Source organism: Euwallacea similis, chromosome 2 (genome assembly GCF_039881205.1).
Source record: "Euwallacea similis isolate ESF13 chromosome 2, ESF131.1, whole genome shotgun sequence".
Taxonomy (NCBI): domain Eukaryota; kingdom Metazoa; phylum Arthropoda; class Insecta; order Coleoptera; family Curculionidae; genus Euwallacea; species Euwallacea similis.
Window position 1 is genome coordinate 4,551,336 of NC_089610.1, and position 18,192 is coordinate 4,569,527.

Sequence of the window (18,192 nt, forward strand, 5' to 3'; positions counted from 1 at the left end):
CTTTCTGACAAACCTGGTAGAAACGAGATTAACCACTGTCTTCCACGCAACTTGAAAACTCGACGAATTATCTGCTGATTTCAAGGCTTTTTTGACTTGAGGTGGACTGCTTGGCTTCGACTCAGGTCAAGTCAAATGACTTGAATACCGATCATCGGACCGTAGTTGTACTTGCTGATGTTTATACTGGTAAGTCATAAATTTCTCTACATAAAAAATTGTTCATAATGTTCACAATAAACAGACAAAACGTAATAGCCGAAAGCACTCTGGTTAAAGCAAAATTACATCTAAACTCCCAACAAACTTGGGGGCGTGAGTGGGATTTCGAAGCGATTGCTACCGAAGCTGAAAACACATTTTCAAAGTTCGCGAAAATTGGTAGAACTTGAAGACACAGGATATCTCATGGAAGTTCGATACCCTGAAGGTGCATTTACATATTTACTTATGTGGAAGTCACGGACGTGATAGGAAGACCCTCAAAGCTATTATATGGGATGGATTTCATAAAGAAAGTCCCCAATTTAAAAATCGACCCGTACATTCCAGAAAGCGTGGACGGCCGTTTCAAACTGACGGTTGAACATTATTTTGCATTTTCAACTAGCGTAACCTTAAGGAACTCAAGTCGAGGGACTTCGGGAGATTCGGAGATCCGGCTTTCATTCTTATTTTGACCGTTTCAGACGAATCTAAATGTTTATTTTAATAGAAGTCAAATGTGTCGAAAATTTGTACCGATGTTGGATCTAGGTGATTAGAGTCTAGATCTAGATCATCTAGATGTAAAGAACCATCACCGACTACGCAATAACATTTCGCAGCATCAGCTAATCGCAGAAATTTCGTTTTTAATTATTCCAATTAAAATGCATAGGGATGCGGCAAGCGTCGATGATGGTTCTGTAGGGCTGTTCAGTTCATAATTATTTAACTAAGGCCGGGATTACCGGGCTTCGTATCACTAATTCATGGCCATAGAGGTAATTCTTGGCTGTAGCAACACATGCACACAAATTACGTCTATGACAATGGATTAGTGATGCGAGGCTGAATAATTCTGGACTAACTTCAATTTGCAATACACATAAATGTAGTGTAAAACTCGTAAGCGAGCAGTACATCCCCAACCCGGAAATCCGTAGGCCTCACCCTTCGGCTACAAACTTTTCGTTCGCGTGATATTATCTATTCCGTACTTGTGGAGTATCCTAAAGGGGGATCATTAATAAAAATCTCAAATAGGCGTTGAAATACGTTATCTGCCGTTATCTATCGTCAATGTCAGATGTTTGACGATAAATAGTAAATAACTTAATCGTCGCGCCACATTTACGGTTCGCCGCCGAGCACCAGTTTTTTTAATCAAATTAAAACCCGTTATTTGTACCACACACAATTCCATAAGCCTGAACGTTCTAAATCCGCCCGCTGACTTGTAGATGAGCCATTCCGGAATATACCAAAAACATGCCCTCCCCTGTAAAGAAACTCTGGAAGGATACATGAATAACATCAATAATTCATAAGGAGGAAAATAAAACGAATTTTCAGATGCACTACTGAAATAAGTACCTAGTGGATTATACCGAGGAGGCACCGAATATATATTTACCACAGAAAGTTCACTCAGTCGCGGCACCTTAATCCAGTCAGATCAAAGAGACGCCGCTAGAGCCGAAAAAACCCAAGTGACTGTTCTCTCGGCGAGCGCTGGTTGAATTCCGGTACATCCAGCTCTTGTACGCACAATGTGTCCCGAGTAAGCTCTATGAGGATCCCGATCGCTGTAAGACGTACAGAGCCGGTCAGAGGGGGAGTGTTGTTAGAAAACTTTGTAAGGAGCCCCATATAGTATTTCTCCTACAACTTAACGCTGATGGGAGCAAAGCCGCCAGGCTCGGAGTAACCCAAAGCCATTGGGGTGTGCCGATGGCTGTTATGTTCAAATTACATTACATGTTAATATTTCCCCAACGTTGATTATAAAAAGGGCTTTCATATACCCGCCTACGTAAAATGGAATTATGGAAACCCAACCCACGCGCGACATGCATACTGGGACTAACAATTTGCGCTAATTTGCTTGCATTAAACTCTAAAGCTTTTACGTTGAATTGATGCAGAGGCTTTTTCCGTTTCCCTACTTCGTTTCAAGTCTGAATAAAATCTCTAAATGGAAACGATTCAGGTGCACAATACATTTGTTTATCAATAAACCAGATGCAAAATAGCAATGCAAACGTGAGCCATCAAATATTCAACAATAAACTGGTTGTGACTAACTTATGAAATTGCCCCGAACCGTGAAACAGTTGGGGGTTTGCGGAGGCGCAAATTCCTTTAAATTCTGATATATTGTCGAAAATATCCTGCCTAAAGCTGGGGTTACTTGGCCCCCTGAGAGAGGCACTTTTGTATCTAATCCTTAAGGCCATTTCGCCTTTGCATCAAGGTAGTTGGATGAGATACTTTTAAAGTGGTGTGGATGAAACACTTTTAGGAAATTATTCTCGGGTGTATGAGAGAAGAACCACTTTAGAATGGAAATTTAAGAATTTTGAGCGAGAATAATAGTTCGTTATGTAATGGGAAAGCCATAACTTGATGGAATTTCCCGCATTCAGAGCGTTAAATTGTTGTCACTTCTGCACAACTAAAAATTGGTCCGGACATTAAAGATCGTCAAGTAATCTCAAAAACAGTCAGAGAAATCATATATTCCGTTTATTGTGTAGCAGAGTCATGGTACCGTAAATCCCTTAATAATGAAGGATTTATCCATAAACTTGTTTACGCTGATTTTGAACAGCAGGCAGTGAAAGACTTACTAACAACTAAATCTTGTTATTAAATGCCTGCTTAAGGAGAGACAATGAAAATTAACTAAATAACATTATTAACATACGAAGTTCGTAAAACAGTACATTGGCGCACGGCTGCGAGTGTGCAATCCGAGGCGCCAAGCGACAAGCTAGAAATGGATGAGTGTTATGAAACGTATATATTAAATCAAACTGTTAGCAGTGACGTAAAGAATTAGAAGAATTAAAAATGGTTAGTTATTTACCTAACGAGTGCGGACAGTGGTACTATGCATCGCAATTGGGTCAGCAATCGAATGCGGTAAAGTTATATTTTCCCACGCGTTAGGTACACTATTTTGCCTGTTAACTATATTGCCTTCGATAAGTTCGATTAAATGTTAGCGTGCGGTAAACTCTGTACACACACAAATGCGGAAAACAATTTTTCTACACGCATTTCAATGGTCACGGTTTCACATTACTCACAAAGGTTTTTGACTCTTCTCAGGTTAGTTTGGAGTTATGTGCTTCAAAAAATGTCAAAAGTGTCCTCTACTACTCTCGCTTTCTCTCTCTCTCTTTCTCTCTCTCTTCATCTCTCTCTATTTCGCTCTCTTTATCTCTCTCTCTCTCTCTTTCTCTCTTTCTCTTTCTTCATCCCACTTCCTTTCTCCCTCTCCCCCTTTCGCTCCCTCCATGATGATGCATTTTTAGTAGTAAAGACACCTATTGCCTGCAACTTGCTTCGAACCACGTTTTCTCATATTTCAGATGCTAACTAACCATAAAAAAGTTTTATGTGAAATTGAGGTTTTACTTTGCCATTGACCATGTCTCATTCGTTCGTTCCCCTTTCCTATTATTAGTAAAGAGGAATGGCCGAACGATCATACTTAACGATGTGATTGTACCGTTGGACAAAAACGATTTAAATACGGATTCTCAATGAACATCAGAATCGTTTGTCTAACACCCAGAGGGCGGTGACGGGTGGTATGTTATCGGGCGCGGCTAAATTCCTGGTCATCTGCTTCATTGTACCTATAAGTGTGCAGGACGGACAAAAAAGAGATCTCATTTAGGGCATACGTCTTAAATTTCACTTATCTCGTCCACAAATTCGTAAAAGAGAACCAATATTTCCACTTTATCTTTTTGGAAATCCACATCAGTAGACGTTTAGTGACACCGGTGGGATTTTAACTTTTCGCCTTTAGCGAACTTCTCACGCTTCCGAACAAAAACAACGATTTATATTTCGCCATACATTAATAAAAACTTTCTCACCCTAAATCTGACATGACAGTCGAGACTTAAATAAAAATGATGCATAAATCCTCTTAGCCACCGTCGAATATTAATATGTGGAATATCTTCTCCCCATTACCACGTAACCCATCCCTGACGTTTTATTCGGTTCAGTGGGGGACCTACGAACCCCCCCGTTTAAAAACGCCTTACATTAGACGAATCTAATTCGCGAATCGAAGCTCACAGATTTATTTCAGAGATACATCAAAGAAAATCAATCCTGAACGCCTTTGGTATAAATTGTATTATCCTATTGTCCCTCGGGAACCTATTTTGCTTGAACTTACTGAAAGCCTGTATTCCTACTCATATTAACGGATATAGTACTACTTTAGCCATTATCCTTATTGTTCCAAATTGAATTTTATGCAATGGCCATGCTGTCAATTTATGACTTAGACCTTCGTAATGGTTTGCAATTAATGGGAGAAATGTTGTCGCAATTTGAATTTAAAATTCAGAGTTTAATCTTATAAATTAACCTCTATTTTCGTTCACACGGGAACTGATTTTTCACCAAAATAATTGAAGCGACACGCTTTTCAGGTTAATTCCGGTTAGTTCAGGTTAATTTGTGTCAGTTTGAGCGCTTTTCCAGTCCATTACGTTGCGTAGCCACTGCTCCATGGCTCTAACAGATTTTTGCCACATTTTCATAGTTTGGATGTGGTCACGCAGTCAGCAGGATCTCTAGTGATGATTGTTATTTTTTTGGGGTTTTTGAATGAAATTCGCTTTTCCACAATTTCAGCAACAGAGTGAACTAGTACGATCCTCTGATTGTTGATGAAGCGCGTCATGGCGCTACCTTTGGGCCTAGAATATTAAATTAAATCTGAATAACTATTTGCCACGTTGATCTTGCTGAAGGTGAGATTTCTAAAGAATTAAATGCGGCAACCATACGGTACCTACTTGTTCCTCAAATCAGCAACTTCATTATTCTTTATTTGTTGTACTTTATCCAAGGAGAAGTGTGGGGCCCCCCATTTAGACATGCTGATTTATAGACGAACATCTCTGCTATCGGTATTTACTACCACTTCGGGAAAATGAAGTATGTAATTTCCGAGTGCCTCAAAGCCTGAGCGCAACACTTTGAACGCTTTCCCTGGTGATCTTGGAAGGCCTTTTATGACCCTTCGGAGGGACGGCCTTTCACAAAAATTTATGGCAAAAACCTGGCTCAGAGCATTGTTGATTCAAGCAAAAACATATCTCCTTTTCTCCCAGCCAACTGAAGAACAACGAGTGAATCTCACAGAGGTCGACATGGACAACCTCACTTTAGTTATACAGAGTGGGTGGGGTTATTTTCGGCTAGAATTAAAATCGTCGGGTAATTGGTAGCAGATCATAAGAGCATCTAACAACATTGAGTTGTGAATGTTCATGAAACTTAGGATATGAACATTAGAGAAACACAACACTCGCATCTAAAATATCAGTATACAGGGTGTCCCAAAAATATGCTGATGAACTTTAAGGGGTGGTGAAAGATATCAATACAAACTTTTAAAAAAAATAAACTTATGCTCGTAGATAAGCCGTTTAAGCAAAAAAAGGGCAATATGGTTTTGATCGTTACAATCACCTTTTGTTAGTCTCAGACGTAGTTTTGTTGATAAGTAAACGATGGCTTACAGTAATTGTTCAAAATGTTGACCATTTACTTCAATACAAAGATTGCACCACCAGCTCATTGACTTGCGGACCCTATGGAATATTCCGGGAATAGCTTCTATATATGTGCAACTGGCCATTATTCTCGCTAAGAGATCTTCCTCTTTCCAAATAAGAGTTTCGCCAAACAGAGATTTGAGATAACCCCAAAGGAAAAAAAGCCAGGGTGTTGAGACCAAAAGAGCGCACATTGATTTGAAAATCAAAAATGTTAATGTGCCGACCGAATTCAGGCACAAATAATACCTATTAGGGTTTTAAAACTGGCATCTTTGGAATGCCTAATTGTGATAAAGAAATGTTTCTGTTCCCAACAACGACCGTAGTTGAAACAAAAAAATTCAACGAAAAACTGTGTTGCCCAAATAAACCAAGAATTAATTTAGTTATTTGATATAACTTAAAATATTTTGCTTCTTCTACAGCCCTAACAGTGCTTTTGTGGGCATATGTTTATTTTTTTTAAAGTTTCTACTGATGTCCCCCATCACCCCCTAAAGTTTGTCGGTACATTTTTGGGACTCCCTGTGGTTTAAGAGCTTGAGCCTCCATATCTAAAAAATGCACCCCACGTTCCCCACTGTGCCAATATCACAGCTCTTTTCAACCTCAACGTTGAAAAGTGCTGTAAAATTGCCTTTTTTGCTTAACTGTACCGTTCGGGACCCAGTTGCGATTGGACAAAAACCAACTAATGCCTTCTGCACTGTTCGGCAATTAATGCCAACAAATACATGGAAATGTGCCAAATTCGAATGCAAATTCCTCCAAATACACCAGATATTTCAAGTGATCGTTGACGCTATACAATTCTGGTGTGTATATCCATATTGGCCGCCTATTGTGCTGCTCTACTCGGGCGAATTCCTGTTTAATTCGAAGCAACGCATAATTTCAGATAGGAAGTGCCGTTAATCGTATGAGTAGATCAATTTAGGAGAATTTTCCATTCATTTATTTAAAATGCAACAATAAAATTATGAATTTCAGAACGTTGATTTTAAAACTGTAACAAAGCAATTTAGCCATCAGTTGTCAACAATATCCAGAGCGACGATGGAACAATATCCAACATCAAAAGTTCATTATAGTCAAACTTTACAAATTACATTGAACAATTGTGGCAAAGCATCCAGCATGATGTATGGGAATGATTATTTATTTGTCGTCTGTGTTTTGGGCGTCACTGCGAGTCAAAATTACAATTGTACGAATCTAATTGGTTCCAAAATTGGTACGTTCCACTTGTTTCGAGAAGAGAAGAGAGAAAAAGTTTTAGGAAATATCCCTGCGAAACCAGTCGAATTCGCAACAACTTTCTCCGATTGCTCGCAACGTGAGTCGTTACTTGTTCGATTTGTTCAGAAATGATTGCGGGATGATTTGGCTACTTCTACTGCTGGTGCAGCCCCAGATCTGTGCTCCTTATCAGACCGAAGGTGAATCTTTCCAAAGATTCAAAGGAGGATTACAAAAGCCCTGCTTCCAGTACAAAAGTCGCTGAACGTGAGGACGCAAATCTTACATCGCAGGATGTCTCTTTCAGATCTAAAATTGACGCGATTTTGTGCCGTCTGGTTGAACCGACTCTATGGAAACTACCCAAAGAAACCCTTCAAAAGATTTCAATTATTAGATTAATCGCAATAGGTTTTCGTTCTAAAGTTCGCCTATTTTTTAAAATACCTTCTCTCTCGGCGACCATAAACCTGCGAAGCAAAGGATACTGTACGGGACAAGGTACGTTCGTTGTTACACAACTTTACTCCCAGTGCGAAGATGCAGCAGACACCGTGGAGTGCCGACTTTAAAGTATATGGCAAAACCTGCCTAACAAGAGGTTTATGCGTTTGCTGGAGCAGTATAAGCTGACTTGAGAGAGCGAGAAAATATTTTCGATTGAGCCACCACATAATCCTTTTGTGTGTCTAGGGACAGTCTAGGACATAAGGATTGACCGCGACGTGACACACCGCATCTCGCTTCATGTTCGTCTGAACGCATGGGTTAACAGAGATGGAAACCTGAGGCGTCGCGTTCAAATTTCCTAGACCGTACTTTTGATGTTCTGCTTAGTTCAAATTACGTGTTCAAAATGAGTTCGATTTCAGGACACTTCAACTTGTTTTCCAAAGAGACAGAATTTCCTCCTGCGATCCCATGATAGGAATTACTTCGCATTGTATTATTTTATCGGCTCTTAAGCCATGTATAAACACAGTCAGTTGCTCATTTGACCTTATTAATAAATTGAAATAGAACTTCGAGAACTTTGCAATCGATAAATGAAGATATAAATGTCCAGCGTGTTCATAAAGTAAAGCGTCCATTTATTATTGCTGAGAATGAGAGTTTTCCGTGAAATTAACGGTTATGTCAACTACATAATTTAAGGAGTGACCTTATCTGTTGCACCAATAATTGAAATCCCGAGGAAGATGCATGAATAATATAGAGACAAGATATCTACAAGATGCTAATCTCTCCAAAACGACCTAAAACATCCAACTTATATGAAATATGAATAAAGAGCGTTTCAAACAACCAGGCATCAAGCCTTGGAATATCGTGGGATGTAGATGGAAATAAAATTAGGATCGCTTGAGGACGGCTTTAGATGATAACATGCTCAGAGGTAAAAGAGCACAATCAAAAGAGGCACGGCACGAAATACATTTTGGCAAGGGCGGCCTTAGAAAGTCTGGCACCCTGGGCGAAAATTTTAATCGCAGCCCCCCGAAAAACCGCCCACCAGGGAAGTCCGCCACCCTTCCTGATCTGCCGCCCTGGGCCGGCGCTCGACCTCGTCCCCCATGAGGCCGGTACTGCGTTTCCTGTATCCTTAGGGTTAATAAGAATATGGTAAACATGCCCCTTTATTCAGAAACCGGACCAGGTCTGTTTCTAAAATTTTTAATTATACCCGCATGTTTTTTCACAGTCAAAGCAAATACTGGCGATACAGTACAATGTTATTTCGGTATTTCTCTCTAAATTAATAACAAACATTTGGACTAAACGAGTAAAATAAAATAAAATTTCAAAAGTTACCAAAAGCGACATTTAATCAACTCTATTCAAAATTACAATGCGTATAGAGGATTTCAGTGCCAAAAATCGCATTCGAAACTGGCGCCTGTTATTAACTCATAATAATCATAAAGAAACGTGTTTCTGGTGAACTCTTTAATTATTAAATAATAGATAAACAAGCAATTTCATGTGATACTACTTTTTGAAAAAATATCGTTGAATGTGATCCATAGGAAAAAACGTCTGTTGTAATTAAATAGGTGTAACATCAATTCCCAGATTATTAACCTATTTTTAAGATTAATATGCCTGGAGCGGATGTGATTACCGAAATGATAATACGCACATCATTTTACATATAGGAAAGTAATTTTTCAAAATCTTGATTTCATTCATAAATTCGAGGTAAATGAACATTTTTCCGTTTAAAAATAAATCTTCCTTGGCAGATTTCACGTAGATGATTCAGATACAGCAACATAGGCAAATAAACTTTTGGACACCTAAATATAACCCTGTAAATTACAACGTCGATCAGCAAAGTAACAATATCGGACAAGTTTATGACCTCTAAGTTTTCGCGGAAAAATGTAAAAAAATGATTGATCCCACTGCAATAATTTAGCAGAAAAAAAGCGGTAAATCGTGTCTACTTTTAGAGATAAGAGGAACACGAATGATTACGAGGTACTGTACACAATCCATTGTAAACATGGAAGAAGGGAGAAATTAATTATATTTAAATGTATCACGAAAATTATATTTTATTTTGCACATCTTTCACATCATCATACGCAAGACGATGACTAACAGAGCCCTCGCTATGGGGTTCTGCAGACGAGGACATTATATTACTATGAATCATTTTGGGGCCAGCAAAGATCCCTTGATCTCCCAAAACAAAAACCAAACTTCTATCCTACTAACGCCAATGGACATCAATAAGTACCTACTTTATGGTAATAGTACTCCTAGGGCTGATTCGGGAGATGTTCCTGACGTAGTGATTTTTGGAGGGGACGTCCCAGAAATAATTACCGCAGAATGTAGAGGATTCATCAAGTTCAGAGTAACCAACTAACTGTTTTTCGTTGAAATAGATAAAGAACTGTTTTAGCAGTCTACTTTTGCGCCCTCGAGCATGATCATCTCTCCAAATTCGAAAACCCAGCCCCAAATCGTTATCGTGTATTCTTGGTCCAGGAGGTGGCACGCAACCTACTAATGTAATATCCAATAAATACGGTACAGCTCAGGCGAATTTGTGGCCCCCTAGTCCCGAAATCCAGGATTTACAATACAAAGTATCCCGCACAAAAATGAACCTCATGGGGATCTAAAAAGCGGTGAGAGATACAAAGTTGGTTAAAGGATAAAAAATATTTAAAGAGAGATTCAAAAAAATTGGCACTTTATCATGGGCTCGGGCCTACGATCGCACGTTTAAGGGCTTCAGTGGGTCTTTTGGGTTTCGATTTTCTACTCGATTACTAAAATATTCAATCGATTGAGTGTGGGAAGTAGCACGAAGAGAAGGTGATCTCGTGCGGAAAAATGTTGCTTTCCGCACCTCTCATGGGAATAACTGTAATATATATACCTTTTGCATTTCCGACTGATCAGGCTGCGATATGAAGGTCGTTATATTATTTTATACTATACTTTGACGAAAGGCATTCGTCAAAGTATAGTATAAAATTTACAGTGCAACGAAATTAATCCTCGTCTCGGGATCACGATCGAGATAGATACCAAAACCAAGACTCTAATTGTTACTACGAGACCGGGACCGAGACTTCGTTGTAAATGCGAGACCGAGGCCGTCTCTAGACAACTTTCGGGCTCGGCCGCGTAATGCTCGAAATGGAATTTCTCAAACCCATCAGCAATATTGGAAATTCGCGGAACGAGCTACACTAGATATTTCATATAACAACTGTCTGAAATAAAAATATCGAACTGTAATTTTAATAAACGGAATTTCTCCGCGGGATATTGTAAACTGTCCATTCAAATGTTCATTTGTTTACTGTGTCCATTTCTTGCTAATTAAAGTGGGTGTTAGTGTATGCAATGACCTGTACTGAAATGCAACAACCCTCGCAAAGCGGCAAATTAGACATAAATCACGTTGTCCGAACCCATATTACCATCCCAAACCAAAACGCTTTAATTCACTTTTCCAAACATACCACGCCCAACATTTAGCGATACCTAATATTGATCGGACGTTTTATTGTTGAAAGCGTTGAATACCTGAATCAACGCTGGTATTTTTTTTTTTTTTAGCAAAAAGTGAATTAAGGCCGGTCCTGTTGAATCCACCTGGAGCAGTGTGGCTAATTTAATTTCAAAAAGAAATAAAGTTGCTAGTTAAACATCCAACTTCCATTGTTTAACTTGTGCTTTTTTTGTTACGTGCCTAAGTTTGAGTGAAATTTGATTACATGGGCAGTCCTATGGCGTTTTGTATTGTTTCGGGAATAAAAAATTCAGCATCCACAAGAAATGGCCAATGGGTGATAATAAAAAATTTAATCGTCAAAGTTGTATTGTTCCATTAAAATCACGTTTCAAATGCTGAATCTAAAGCTTTGGAATCGTTACAGCACGAGAGAACAAGATTGGTGGCAAATTTATGAGGGTCTCGTAAATTTTTATTCTGCAGCTGAATTAAAGTCTACTTAACTCTAAATGGATAATGTCATAAAAGAAACATGAAATAATTCTTTGAACATTTTGTTAGATGTTGCGTGACAACCAAAAATGGTTTTTGGCCTTAGATAATCGATATGGTTTCACCACTTAGCAGCACTTTTTGAGCTGTTCACCGCTAATGACAGAGAACAAAACAAACTTATCGATTGGATTATTTTGGCAAAATGGGTTTACTAAAGTTAATAGAGTCCCTTAAACCCCACAAAACTCCCTAATTAGAGAGGAATTGCGGGCAATCATCCATCATCTTCGATTACGCTTCCTTGACTTACCGTTGAAGCAGCCGGAGACAATACCTGGATCAACGTAAATCTACTACGGTTTCTTTTGTATTTGACCGGGCTGCTCGACAATAAGTCAAACGTAAAGTCGGCATCGCATGTAAATCCCATTAGAATAATTGCTTAAAATCAATCATCGGTTCCGGCAAAAAAATAATCGTTCAGCCATCGTTCTGGATGTTTTGCCAAATTGTTCGATGCAATTTGCAAAGTTTGTCTATAATGAACTTTTAGCGCTGGAAATTGTTGAAATGCCATGGGGGAAATCGTTGACAAGTGATGGCAAATTAAACGTTTACAATTTCGGGTTAGTACTGGACAAATTTTATTGCGTATATGTATGTAATAACATGATTTCAGCAGACAAGTATGCGTTAAAATAGGTTTCCCAGATAAACTTATGCTTCAGTGGCTGTCAGCAGGAATCCACGAAATATACAGCGTGTCTGTTTGGATGTGCGCGCTATTACTCTCCTTCTCTCTCAGAAGAGTGAAAGTTTACAGAGGCACACACTCAAGCGCCTTGCCAGGAGACCCCCTAAGGTGCTATATTGTTCCGAATTCTGCCTTGTCCCCAAGACGAGGTGCAAAATCGGCCAAATTATCCAAAACTTTTCCGCGCTACTTTTCACACACGTTCCACATATGTAGTACAGGAATGCCATTTCACTTCGTGAGAATCGATTTGTATTGGAACGACTTATTTCAGCAGCAGAAAGCGCGTGTGAGTAGCCATTTCGGTATATAAATTCGCCTTATTTTTTAAAAGTTTACTGAAAAGATTATTCTCGAACGGAAAATCCATTTGGCCCTGGAAATATTGTAAATCCAAACAGTTTTAATTCGAATTCAAACCAGTGCATAAATTTTCGGACACCTGAACAATGTCAGTTCGATATTCGAAGATGTAAAAATATAAAATAAGGAATTTTCTTTAAAAACATTATTTCTCTCGTTTTCGAGGCTGTTTATAAACACCACAAAATAGATGATGAAGCCGGAAGTCATCACTTTGAATAAGTATCTGGCGATTTGAGAGAATTCCCGTTCGAACCTAGACTTATGGCAACGTTTCCTTCGTACGTTACTTTATTTAGGCCAAGAAATTATCCCTATAAAATCTTATTTCACTCATTTAATAAATAAACGATTTACTATGGGTTTTGTTCTTCCCTGCACAAGGGTTTTTATTTTAGTTGTATTTGCAATTTGTGTGACATCATACGATGGAGAAATTTAGAAAAATAATGCCCAAGTTTCGTCAGATACCTCGGAGCTGCTGCGGCGTTTTGTGGCATTTGACTTCCATCCAGAATAAAATCACAAGTTGATACTTTTGCATGCAAACTTTACCCAATCTAATTTGCCTTACTAGAATCAGCAGCGGTGCTTTCGCGCTACAGGGTAACTTACAAGAATTCTCTGTAAGCGCTCTATGAATATTTTCCTAGCCCAAAATCCGCCAAACACATCCCTAGATGCCGTAATTTTTTCAAATTTCCTGTAATTTTTTCCGCAAACCCCCCGAATGCGTCGCAAGATATCACACCCTAACTAGCAAAGGCAATGTACTGTGTGCGCAAACACAACGGGTTAAAATACACCCATTAAACAGTGCACTTTTCATTACCCTGTACATCCTTGAAAAATAGCTTTTAGTCAAGTTCGACCTCTGGCCACGATTCTTAAAGAAACGGCCCTTCAACACCTTTTTAATTTATGAATTTAACCCAAGGGACTTGCGAGATGAAGGCTGCCAAAAATCATTGCTGTATTGATCTTTTTCACTAGTAATTTACTTATTTCTCTTGAAAGAACACAGTGAGCGCAGGTCGTTGATTGAGCCATTCGTTATTTTTATGAAACATCCGGTAGACAACAAATAGCATATGAACATATCCACGACATGCCCCTAACGTTTCAACGCCTCCTTGACGTTTTTTAATGATCGCTTTACCGACAGGTTTTTGTTGTTTTTGTTTACCACCTGTCACGATCTTGGCACAATGTAATATGCATGTATATTATACCGTGTGTCCAAGATAAGCATGCACCGAATTCACCTTCCATATCTCTCGTATGCAGAAATATTAAAATTCTAGTAAATATACAGGGTGTCCCAGATAAGGATGAACAGCATGGGGATCTCGGAAACGGTAATAGATACAAAATGGTTTAAATTGGGAAAAAGTTAGGCAATTTAAAGCAAATTAATAATCTGTTTTTATATCGACGAAATTCCGAATGGTTACGAAGATATCCGGAAAAAAACGAATTTGGCGGTTTTCGTTTTTTGCAAATAACTCTTATACGGTTATAGTTAGAGGAATAAAAGTTTTACATTATTAAAGCACTTTTTTGAGAACTGTTTAGCAGTGTTGCCAGTTTTCTTGTTACATCCTTACTTTCGGAGAAAAATGAGTAAACTTTTGATTTTCATATGGGCGTGATATCAATTGTTTATATTTTCAAAATCGTCATAAAATTCCCTTTTCAGCCATGCATTACATTTAATATTTTTCTCAGAAACTCTATGAGTTATAGCCATTAAAGCATTTTTTGATAAGTAGGCCATGATTTTGACTTATAGTAATGGTGCACATTAAATAAATGAATGCTGTGGAAACGTCAACATTTGATTCGATCCAAGTTTAGCCGCATTGTTGTTATTAAATACATAATTTGAAACAATTATTTTTTTAATTTTAGGGTGATACCAGTAATATATTTATACTTTTAAATAATGTTGACGTTTCCACAGCATTCATTTATTTAATGTGCACCATTACTATAAGTCAAAATCATGGCCTACTTATCAAAAAATGCTTTAATGGCTATAACTCATAGAGTTTCTGAGAAAAATATTAAATGTAATGCATGGCTGAAAAGGGAATTTTATGACGATTTTGAAAATATAAATAATTGATATCACGCCCATATGAAAATCAAAAGTTTACTCATTTTTCTCCGAAAGTAAGGATGTAACAAGAAAACTGGCAACACTGCTAAACAGTTCTCAAAAAAGTGCTTTAATAATGTAAAACTTTTATTCCTCTAACTATAACCGTATAAGAGTTATTTGCAAAAAACGAAAACCGCCAAATTCGTTTTTTTCCGGATATCTTCGTAACCATTCGGAATTTCGTCGATATAAAAACAGATTATTAATTTGCTTTAAATTGCCCAACTTTTTCCCAATTTAAACCATTTTGTATCTATTACCGTTTCCAAGATCCCCATGCTGTTCATCCTTATCTGGGACACCCTGTATAATTTCGTGTCGTGCACCGATTTTTAGTTGATGGAAGTTTTTTACGTGTTTGTAAGCCATCGCATCGTTGTTATCGCTCGGGCCTATGACTCGTGCCTTCGCAAAATGCAGATTTTTAAAGTTTTTTGTATGTTTTCGTACCGATATCGTTTCTTAGATGATTCAGTCCAGTGTTGTCGCGACAGCAAACGGCCCGTTTCTTATTCGGAACGTTGGGATGATCGGGTGTGGTTTTATTTTAAAGACCCTCGTGATGGACACTGGACTTTTTTAATGGTGTACGAGACAAATGCGCTGCTCTCATGGACTCATCTGCAGGTATGTTCGATGTTTATCTTTGTTGACCGGGGCAAAAGCTACAGAGCATTTCCTACAAGTTTGCACTTTTTTATTTGTTGCCCTGTGTATCGAGTGTTTGATATCCGATTTAATAGGTATGAGATAAACTGCCTCCAATAATTCACTGAATACAGAATTAGTGGTCATAGTGGAAATATGGAAAGTTAATCCGGTTTATATTAGGTGTACAACTTTGCTTCCGCCGTTTTTTTTCCGAATTTCGCGATTTTATTGTAAAAAACTAATTATACCTTTAGGATCCAAAGTATTGTCCATCGCTGGCCACTACTTTCTCCCATCTTTCGGGCAGCATACGAATCCCGTGTTGAAAAAATTGGACATCTTTTGAAGCGATCCACGATTCTATCCAATTTCTTACTTCTTCATAAGACCGGAAGTGTTGGTCAGCTAGCCCATGTGCCATGGATCGAAACAAGTGATAATCAGAAGGAGCTAGGTCAGGAGAATATGGCGGGTGGGGTAGGACTTCCCATTTCAATGTTTCCAAGTATTTCTTGACCACTTGCGCAACATGGGGTCGAGCATTATCGTGCTGCAAAATCACTTTATCATGTCTCTCGTTGTATTGCAGCCGTTTCTTTTTCAATGCTCGGCTCAAACGCATTAATTGGGTTCGATAAAGAGCACCTGTGATTGTTTCAGTTGGTTGTAACAGCTCATAATATATTACGCCGAGTTGATCCCACCAAATACAGAGCATGATTTTGGAACCATGAATAGACGGTTTGGCCGTCGACGTGGAAGCATGGCCGGGATATCCCCAAGTCTTTTTGCGTTTGGGATTATCGTAATGAACCCATTTCTCGTCCCCAGTCACAATACGATGCAGAAATTCCTTCCGTCTTTGCCTTGCAAGCAACTGTTCACAAGCGAACAGACGCCTGTCAATATCTCTTGGTTTCAACTCGTACGGCACCCAATATCCTTGCTTCTGAATCATTCCCATGTCTTTGAGGCGTTTTGAGATTGTTTGTTGAGTCACTCCCAATGATTGTGCCAATTCTTGTTGACTTTGACACGAGTCTTCGTCAAGTAATGCTTCCAAGTTCGCATCTTGGAAAACCTTCTTTCTTCCACCGCTATGTTGGTCTTCGACGTGAAAATCACCGTTCTTGAAGCGCTGAAACCACTCACGACATGTCCTTTCACTAATAGTGGCTTCCCCATAAGTATCTGAGAGCATTCGATGAGCCTCAGCAGCAGATTTCTTCATATTGAAGCAGAAAAGTAAAACCTCCCGCAAATGACGAGAATTTGGCTCGTACACTGACATTTTCAATTGCGAATAACTTTATGATGAAGACACAAATAGACTAATATTTTTATGAGGTTATGTTAACAGGTGCCCAAGGCTCCTGCATGCCCACATGGGGTTATTTATTTCGATCATTACTTACCGCTACATACATCTATTCAAAAACGGCGGAAGCAAAGTTGTACACCTAATACTTATCGTGGACACACCGTATACCATCCATCTATTGTACAAGCTGGGTGAAATTTTATGTATGACCTATTGTGTGTATTCAGGTTAATTCGATTTTTGGTTTTATCTCTTGGTTCTCGCTCTACAATGAATGTACTTCCTAATCGTTGGATTTGGCTTGTAAAGCGTGCGATATATGATTTAAAAAAACTTTTGTAATTTACAAACTTAGATTCAATAAACACACACAGAACACAGAATAAAAAGTGGAATTTCGAACACAGTCGCCGTGACATGCGCTCTATCACGACAATATGAATTCATCATCAATTACGTTCGAAAAATTAAATTTCCAAGCTGCCGGTTCCACAACGTTTGACAAAAAATTGACTATTATGAACAAAATTTAATTTTTATGAGCTCAATTCCTTATTCTCTTTAGCCTGGAAAGTGCAATTATTGTCTTTTCAAAATATCATTAAAGTAATTGTTATTTTCTATTAAGACGTTTAAAGGAGACGTTACCAGATTTTGTTTCTTGTTTGTGTCTTTCCAAGTTAAATTTCATTTGCCGAATTAACTTTCCACATTTTCTCTCTATTTCTCGTAAACAGTAAATAGGTAGAGACTTGGTTAAATAAGTTTTTGAGTTATTTCGAAAAACCGAGAGTTTAAAATTTTTTAAATGTTTTTTTCTCGAGTTATGGTATTATGGTTATGATAAGTAAAACCACTATTCTCTAGTAGTTTTTTAGGTGAAATAGTTATTTAAGCAAAATTTACAACAATTGAAATTTGCACCACCCTATAGATAACGTTTTGAACCGCCCTACTCGATTAGTTCTTCATTTTTACATTAACGATTGACTCAGGATGGTATATTACTAACGTACGAGTTAAACATTCTTCAATTTATCACTAGCAGCTCCCAAAAACCCCAATATTTGTGATTGAAGCAAAACGTTTAATGAACTATTGGGTCCTCTATAATGTCTGACTAAATAAGTACATTTTGCTTATGGTTTCGGCCTTTGTAAACTTACTTATGTAAGTAGGAAACCCTAAGGCGAAATCACTCCAAATAGAAACACTGCAAACTCAAGCCTCCAATAAGCGAATTCAAACAGATTTCCGTTTGTTGGGCACTCAGACGGGCACATTATTATTCCATATTGCCAAGAATGGATTTTGCCCACCGCAGTAAACTTTGGCACGCATTTCGAGCATTTTCAAACGCCGAGCATAATCAAACATGCGGTACAGGGTTCCAAATTTTAGGCCCCTGATTGATATTCCAAA

The 18,192-nt window shown here is 38.3% G+C and overlaps 2 protein-coding genes across 3 annotated transcripts in view; one reads left to right on the plus strand and one right to left on the minus strand.

Annotated features, from left to right (window-relative positions):
• Positions 1-18,192, minus strand: part of LOC136416220 (1-phosphatidylinositol 4,5-bisphosphate phosphodiesterase epsilon-1-like) — a 76,907-nt gene that overhangs the window by 51,242 nt on the left and 7,473 nt on the right. The window lies entirely within an intron of this gene.
• Positions 2,703-18,192, plus strand: part of Sf3b5 (splicing factor 3b subunit 5) — a 167,332-nt gene continuing 151,842 nt past the window's right edge. The window contains exon 1 of the mRNA XM_066401427.1: positions 2,703-2,707. The gene's annotated coding sequence lies outside the window, so the exon portion shown is untranslated. The remainder of the gene's footprint in view (positions 2,708-18,192) is intronic.